At 44.7% G+C, this 9,007-nt stretch overlaps 1 pseudogene; it reads left to right on the forward strand.

Moving 5' to 3' along the window:
* The first annotated feature begins 586 nt into the window (after positions 1–586).
* Positions 587–746, forward strand: LOC111824095 (annotated as a pseudogene).
* The last annotated feature ends 8,261 nt before the right edge of the window (positions 747–9,007 follow it).

The following is a 9,007-nucleotide window of genomic DNA, read 5'->3' on the forward strand; positions in this document are numbered from 1 at the left end:
CTGCACGCCCCTACTGGGGATCAAGCCTACAACAGGGAACCTACCAGCAACCTCTCCAGTGCAGGGGACAACCAACTGAGCCACACCCGCCAGGGCTCACTAAGTTCTCTTGATCATCACTGTGGCTGATTGCATTTTGCAAAAATGGCTATGACAGCCCTAGCTGGTTTGACTCAGTGGATAGAGTGTTGGCCTTCAGACTGAAGGGTCCCACGTTCGATTCCAGTTAGGGCACCTACCTAGGTTGCAGGCTCCATCCCCGGCCCTGGTCAGAGCACATGCAGGAGGCAACCAGATGAATGTGTCTCTCTCACATCACATCAATGCTTCTCTCTCTCTCTCTCTCTCTCTCTCTCTCTCTCTCCCTCTCTCCCTCCCTTCCACTCTCTCTAAAAATCAATGGAAAAATAGCCTCAGGTGAGGATTAACAACAACAACAAAAAATGGCTAAGACAATATCTCCCATCCTACATACTCTTATAACATTCCTTTGAAACTTCTCCCATTGAGGGGATGGGTGGGTCTATGTTCATTGCCTTTCCTTGAAATGGGACTGGCTTTGGTGACTGACCCAAAGAATGTGGCAATGGCTTCTCAGCCTCATGTGCAGTATCTGTTCTTATCAGTTTAATATCTGATACGTCCTCTATCCCAGGACATTATAGTATTAAGATATAATCTTAAAGGCACAGATATTCTTTTAGAAAATGAATGTAAACATTACCCATTTAAAAGTTTCAGGCTCACTGAAAGTGAATATTTTAAGAAATATTTTTATTCATTTCAGAGAGGAAGGAAGAGGGGGAGAGAGATAGAAACATCAATGATGAGAGAGAATCAATGATTGGCTGCCTCCTGCACGCCCCCCACTGGGGATGGAGCCCGCAACCCAGGCATGTGCCCTTGACCGGAATTGAACCTGGGACCCTTCAGTCTGCAGGCCGATGCTCTATCCACCAAGCCAAACTGGCTAGGGCGAAAGTGAACATTTTTTGCCTTTATTCAACAGCATCCTTCTTATAAATCATCCATTTAATAAATATCCTAAGAGTTAAAAAAGAAAAAAGAGCCCTAACCGGTTTGGCTCAGTGGATGGAGCGTTGGACTACGGACTCAAGGGTCCCAGGTTCGATTCTGGCCAAGGGCATGTACCTTGGTTGCGGGCACATCCCCACTAGGGGGTGTGCAGGAGGCAGCTGCAGCTGATCAATGTTTCTCTCTCATTGATGTTTCTGGCTTTCTATCCCCATCCCTTCCTCTCTGTAAAAAATCAATAAAATATATTTTAAAAAAAGAAAAAAGAATGTGGCAGAAGGGACACTGCCTAACTTCCGAGCTAAGTCAGTGAAGGGGAGGCTGTTTTCACTCTGTTCAGTGGGAACACATGACTTTGAGCCCTGACAGAGGAGAAGCAGTCCCACTGGGCTGAGGCTGCATGTTGAGAGGAAACCCAACCAGCCCCTAGCTCTCCAGCCTTTCACTGTCCCACTTCCAACCTCATGAGATGTCCCAGGCCAGACCCAGCCAGTGAGGCCTCCCAGGAGCTCCTGGCCCACAGATACGGTGAAAGATAACGAAATGCGAGCTCCAAGTACATGGTGACGCAAGGAGATTAGACTTCAGGTGGTGAGTACACGATGGAGTCCACAGATGTCATATGAAATTTATGTAATGTTATTAACCAATGTTTCTCCAATAAAGTTAATAATATTTTTATTTTTAAATATATTTTATTAATTTTTTACAGAGAGGAAGGGAGAGGGATAGAGAGTTAGAAACATCGATGAGAGAGAGAGACATGGATTAGCTGCCTCCTGCACACTCCCCACTGGGGATGTGCCCGCAACCAAGGTACATGCCCTTGACCGGAATCGAACCTGGGACCCTTGAGTCCGCAGGCCGATGTTCTATCCACTGAGCCAAACCGGTTAGGGCGTTAATAATATTTTTAAAAGAGAAGAAAAAGTAATGGAATAGTTGCTGCTGCTTCAAGCCACTAAATTTCAGGGCATTTTTTAAAAAGATATTTTTTTTATTGATTTCAAAGAGGAAGGGAGAGGGAGAGAGAGATAGAAACATCAATGATGAGAGGGAATCATTGATCGGCTGCCTCCTGCACGCCCCCTACTGGGGATGTAGCCTACAACCCAGGCATGTGCCCTTGACCAGAATTGAACCCCGGGACCCTTCAGACCACAGGCCTATGCTCTATCCACTAAGCCAAACCAGCTAGGGAAGTGTTAAGTATACTTATTTAGATGGTTGAGAGACCAATCTCTAGAACATTTTCATCTTGCAAAACTGAAACTCTTTGCCCACTAAACAACTCCCCATTTCACCCTTCACCCACCCCTGAAAACCACCATTCTACTTCTGCTTCCATGAGTTTCACTATTCTAGATACTTCACATTAGTGAAATCATACAGTATTTGTCTTTTTGTGACTGTCTTATTTCACTTAACATCATGTCCACAAGGTTCATTCATGTGTAGCATGTATCAGATACTTCCTTCCTTTTTAAGGCTGAATATATTCCATTGTAAGTAGAGGCCACATTTTGTTTCTGTTCATCCATCGGTAGGCATCTGGGTTGTTTCTACCTTTGACCATCATCAATAATGCTATGAACACGAGTGTACCAATATCTCGTTGAGATCCTGTATCAATTCTCTTGGGTATGTAGCCATGGGCCAGTTCATTTTTCAGCAACAGCTGATCAGAACAGCTGCCGAAAGTGAGACCTTGGAACTCAAAAGGGGTGGAAAGCAGTTGTTTGGTAGATGAGGCTCCTGGGTTTAAGGATTACATAATTACCTCCACCCGGGTGCCTGCTCGCCATTAGCCAAGGCAGCGGCTCTCCATCCCACCTGCACATTAGAATTATCTGGGGAGCTATTCAGTAAATATGGTGCCCAGGCCCCACCTTCAGAGGCTCTGATTAATTGGTCTGGGGTGGAGCTGAGACATTGGGATTTTTATAAAATGCTCCCCAGATGATTCTAAAATGCAGCCGGTGGGGAGAACCATGGAGCAAAGATCTGTGTGCTGCTTCATTCTAGTCTCAAGTCTTTTCCTGTTCTTCCTGTTAGGACCACAGAATTCTTAGGGCTGCTTAAAAGATATCAGATTGAGCCGAAACCGGTTTGGCTTGGTGGATGGAGCGTCGGCCTGCGGACTGGGGGGTCCCAGGTTTGATTCCGGTCGGGGGCGTGTGCCTGGGTTGCGGGCACATCCCCAGTGGGAGATGTGCGGGAGGCAGCTGGTCGATGTTTCTCTCTCATCGATGTTTCTAACTCTCTGTCTCTCTCCCTTCCTCTCTGTAAAAAATCAATAAAATATATTTTTAAAAAAGGTATCAGATTGAGCTCTGGATGTCTCTCATGGCTCTGTACCGCTTTTAGTCACACTTTTTTTAAAAAATATATATTTTTATTGATTTCAGAGAGGAAGGGAGAAGGTGAGAGAGATAGAAACATCAATGATGAGAGAGTCATTGATTGGCTGCCTCCTGCACGCCCCCCACAGGGGATCGAGCCTGCAACCTGGCATGTGCCCTTGACAGGATTCGAACCTGGGACCCTTCAGTCCTCAGGCCAACGCTCTATCCACTGAGCAACACCGGCTAGGGCGCACACTTTTTTTTTGTTGTTGATTTTGAGAGAGAGAAAGACACACACACATAAGTCAGTTGTTGTTCCACTTAGTTATGCACTCATTGTTTGATTCTTGTATGTGCCCTGACCATGGATTGAACCTGTAACCTTGGGGTATCAGGACGATGCTCTCACCTACTGGGCTAGGGCCTAATCACACTTTCTAAGTCATTCTGTAGACACGGGCTGCCAGTTAGAGTAGGGGCTTATGTGAAGTATATTTATTTAGATGGTTGTGAGACAAATCTCTAGAACATTTTCATCTTGCAAAACTGAAACTCTATACCCACTAAACAAGGCCCCATTTCACCCTTCACCCAGCCCTGGAAACCACCATTCTACTTCTGCTTCCATGAGCTTCACTATTCTAGATACCTCATATTAATGAAATCATACAATTGACAAATGGAGGTTTAAAAACTAATCCTTTTTATTTTATTTTTTTTTATTTTTATTTTTTTAATATATTTTATTGATTTCTTACAGAGAGGAAGGGAGAGGGATAGAGAGTTAGAAACATCGATGAGAGAGAAACATCGATTAGCTGCCTCCTGCACATCTCCCACTGGGGATGTGTCCGCAACCCAGGTACATGCCCTTGACCGGAACCGAACCTGGGACCTTTCAGTCCGCAGGCCGACGCTCCATCCACTGAGCCAAACCGGTTTCGGCAAAAACTAATCCTTTTTAATAAAAATGCAATACCTTTGGTAAAATATATTTCATTACACAGATAGATGGGTTTTCACCCATACAAGGTGTTAGGGGTAGAACTGTGCCCCCCCCCCAAAAAAAAACAAACAAAAACATGTTCAAGTTCTAATCTCTGCTGCCTATGAATGTGACCTTATTCAGAAATAAAGTCTTTGCAAATGTAATCAAGTTAAGATGAAATCATTAGGGTGGGCCTTAATCCAATATGACTGGTATCTTTCTAAAAATTTATTGATTGATTTTCTTTTTTATTTTTTAAAATATATTTTATTGATTCTTCACAGAGAGGAAGGGAGAGGGATAGAGCTTTAGAAACATCAATGAGAGAGAAACATCGATCAGCTGCCTCCTGCACATCTCCTACTGGGGATGTGCCCACAACCAAGGCACATACCCTTGACCGGAATTGAACCTGGGACCTTCCAGTCCGCAGGCCGACACTCTATCCACTGAGCCAAACCAGTTAGGGCTATTGATTGATTTTAGAGAAAGAGGAAGAGAGAGAGAGAAACATTGATTTGTTGTTCCACTTATTTATGCATTAATTAATATGTTCTTGTATGTGCCTTGAAAGGGGATCAAACCTGCAACCTTGAGGTATGAGGATGACACTGTAATCAACTGAGCTACCCATCCAGTGCATGACTGGTGTTTGTTTGTTTGTTTTATAGTAAAAGTGGAAATTTATTGAAGAATAAGTACAGATTCTCCCGTGGGGAGAGGGAAAGAGTCCCACTGACTTCCTGTTTCCATGGTTTATAAAGGCTGCAGTTCCTGTGTCCTGACATCCCCTCTGATTGGTCAATATTCCCTTTCGAATTGGTTACTATAGTGACTCCTGAGGCCCTCCTCCTTCCTTGTCCTCCTATTCCTTCTGCGCTTTCTTCCTTCTTCTTTATTTTGTAAATATAGATCTTTTTTGGCTACTTCCAGTTCCCTTGTCTTGTGGAAATGTAACTTCACCAGGCTTCCTTGTGTTACGGAAACGTACCTTCTCCCAGTCTGTAGCCCTGTGTTTTTTTTTCCCTGGACCCCAATTATAAAAATTCCCTAAACCTGCCTATATTCCCCTAAAATTCCTGTTTCAGTCCCCCCTCTAGTTAGGAAACCCCAACTGCCTTTGGGGACAATGGACACTGATCTATCTGGCTGCTTCCTGCTGGCAAAGGGGTTGCAGTTTGGGGGGCAGGCGGCAGTCAGGGTCCCATCGGAAGTGGGCTTACTAAGGGTCCACAGAGGATGGATGCAGCAGCCTTCCTCTGCGGTTCTATGTGGAGGACCATTTGTAGCTTTAGGGCTTTGAAATGGGAGGATATGAAACAATAAGAAATGGTTAAAGATGAGTTAAAACAATATAAACCAAGAGCTGAGAAGGGGAGCTAGGTAATAGGGATGGCATTATATCTTTAATTGGTGCCCAGTGGTGTCTTTTTTTTTTAAATTAATTTCAGAGAGTAGGGAGAGGGAGAGAGAGATAGAAACATCAATGATGAGAGAGAATCATTGATCGACTGCCTCCTTCACAGCCCCTATTGGGGAGTGAGCCCACAACTCAGGCATGTGCCCTCACCAGGAATGGAATCGTGACCTCCTGGTTCATGGGTCAATGCTCAACTATTGAGCAACATTGGCTGGCCATGACTGGTGTGTTTATAAGAAAGGGGAAATTGGGATGCAGACACACAGGGAGAAGGCCATGTGAAAGTGAAGGTACAGACTGGAATGGTAGATCTACAAGGTAAAGAATGCCAAGGCTTTCCAGAAGCTAGGGGAGAGGGGCATGGAATAGATTTTCCCTTCCAGCCCTCAGAAGGAACCAACCTTGCCAACACCTCCATCTTGGACTTCTAGTCTCCAACACGGTGAGACAACACGGAACTTGTTTTAAGCCACCCTGTTCGTAGTACTTTCAGTATGTCCTTGGAATAGATTAATTCATGGATGAAGAATAATGGAAGTCAGGTTGTCCTAGTGTTGGAAAAGGGACAAATATAGAAAAGGTGGCCGAAACCGTTTTGGCTCAGTGGATAGAGCATCCGCCTGTGGACTGAGGGGTCCCAGGTTCGATTCTGGTCAAGGGCATGTACCTTGGTTGTGGGCGCATCCCCAGGAGGGGGCGTGCAGGAGGCAGCTGATCGATGTTTCTCTCTCATCGATGTTTCTGGCTCTCTATCTCTCTCCCTTCCTCTCTGTAAAAAATCAATAAAATATATTTTTAAAAAATATATAGAAAAGGTGGCGGCTAGAATGAATCCTGTGGTATTCTGTTGGAATTAGTTATGAGTATGTCTTAGTTTCCTAGGGCTGAAATAACAAAGTACCAGAAGCAAGGGGGTTTAAAACAACATAAATTTATTGTCTGAGGTCTGGGGGCTGAGAGATGAAGGTCTGAGCTCTGTGAAGGCCCCGGGGAAGGAATCACGCCCCGCCTCTTCTAGCTTCTGGTGGTTGCCAACAATCTTGGCATTCCTTGGCTCGTACATGCATCACTCCACACTCAGCCTCTGTTGTCACAGGGTGTTCTCCCCGTGTGTGTACCTCCTTGTCTTATGACACTGGTCATATTGGATTACGGGCCGGGCCCAGCCTACTTCACTGTGACCTCATCTTAATCTAATTAGTGATCTCTTCAGTGCTTCTATTTCCAAGTAAGGTCACATTCTGAGGTTCCAGGAAGGCCATGAATTTGTGGGAAGGAGACACTATTCAGCCCAGTACAGGTGCAAGGGTATATTTTAAATATATAATGAGCCCGGCCAGTGTGGCGTAGTGGTTGAGCGTCGACCTATGAACCAGGAGGTTGGTGGGTGGCAGTAAGGAACTGAGTCTGGCTGTGGGTTTATAATTGCTGAAGTTGGGTGATGGGTATATATATGAAGGTTCACTTTATTAAATTCTCATTTTATTTTATTTTATTTTATATATATTTTATCAGATTTTTTGTGTATATCACAGAGAGGAAAGGGAGAGGAGATAGAGAGTTTGAAACATCGATTGCTGCCCTCCCTGCACTACCTCCTGACCGGGGGATGTGCCCGCAACCAAGGTACATGCCTTGACCGGAATCGAACCTGGACCCTCAGTCCCCAGGCTGACGCTCTATCCATTGAGCCAAACCGGGTAGGGCTAAATTCTCATTTTAAAGTTCTGGATCCAAAGCTGTTGTGCTACACTGTGACACTTCCTGATCTCAGGGGGAAAGGCCCAATGACAAGATCAGATAACCTCTCTGGGCAGGAAAGATGTTTAGAAGTCATGAAATGACCGAGCAGCAGCAGGTTATATGAAATATCTTTTGCATAAGCCTTTGGAAATAAACACTTAGGCTGAGTTATTACAGTGAAGTGTACATGGAACATAGAAAAAAAATAAAGGAGGTCTAACTATTTTGAAGAGCTAAAATAGACCTGAAGCATTAAATGATTAATTAACAGATTGACCTTGAAAGTGACCCTGAAGATCGGGGCAGGTAGTCACCTGTAATGGTTAGGGAGTGACCTGAGCCACTTCTCGTCAGAATGTAGTAATTCATGTGAAATGATCGCTCTGTGAAAGGGCCCTGAAAATATAGCTCCCTGCTCTCGAAAGCATTTTCTCCTGCACGTCTAGCTCATTAAACATCTAAAAGAGTCCTTTCTTCCTCCCAGGCGCATTTTTCCAACTTTCCCCCTACTGCCTCCTCCCCCTTCCCTCCAGGCACCTCACCATTACCCTCCTCACTCCCTAGCTCCCAGGGTCCTTCCTTTTTGCCTGTATAACTTGTTTCCTCAGCCCATTTCATCTATGAATTACTTCTTCCACCTCTGTAATTTTGTAAGTAAATGTGCTCTAAAAAATAATAAGTAAATAAAAATAAACCAATAAAAGTGTCCTTTCTCTCCTCCCCCTTATGCTTTTCTAAAGCTTATAGGGAAAAATGTAATGTAATGTAATGGTATAATGCAGTGGTCGGCAAACCGCGGCTCGCGAGCCACATGCGGCTCTTTGGCCCCTTGAATGTGGCTCTTCCACAAAATACCACGTGCGGGTGCGCACGACAGTGCGATTGAAACTTCATGGCCCATGCGCAGAAGTTGGTTTTTGGCCTGGGCGAGTCTATTTTGAAGAAGTGGCGTTAGAAGAAGTGGGGGGTGTTGGTCGGTCGGGCCACAGGATACGCAGCGCAGGGGAGGTACATTGTTTTGAGGTACCTTCGCTGAGGTCGACCCCTTCCAACTCTCCCATCCACACTCGTCTATCTGAAGCAAGTATACAAGACGAGTGTGGATGGAAGAGTTGGAAGGGGCCCACCTCAGCGAACGTACCTCAATCAGATTGGGGACGTTTTTTAGCAAAGGCCAGCTTAGGAGTACCCCTAATTAAGTTAATAACAATGTACCTACCTATATAGTTTTAAAAAATTTGGCTCTCAAAAGAAATTTCAATCGTTGTACTGTTGATATTTGGCTCTGTTGACTAATGAGTTTGCCGACCATTGGTATAATGTAAAGTTTGGGAGTAGATATGTTTTTAAACTTCTTTATTGGGTTGAAAGTCATGTGACATAAAATTAACCACTTTAAAATGAACAATTCAGCCCCAGCTGGTTTGGCTCAATGGGTAGAGCGTCAGCCTGCGGACTGAAGGGTCCCAGGTTCGA

Source organism: Myotis lucifugus, unplaced genomic scaffold, assembly GCF_000147115.1.
Source record: "Myotis lucifugus unplaced genomic scaffold, Myoluc2.0 scaffold_908, whole genome shotgun sequence".
Lineage (NCBI taxonomy): Eukaryota > Metazoa > Chordata > Mammalia > Chiroptera > Vespertilionidae > Myotis > Myotis lucifugus.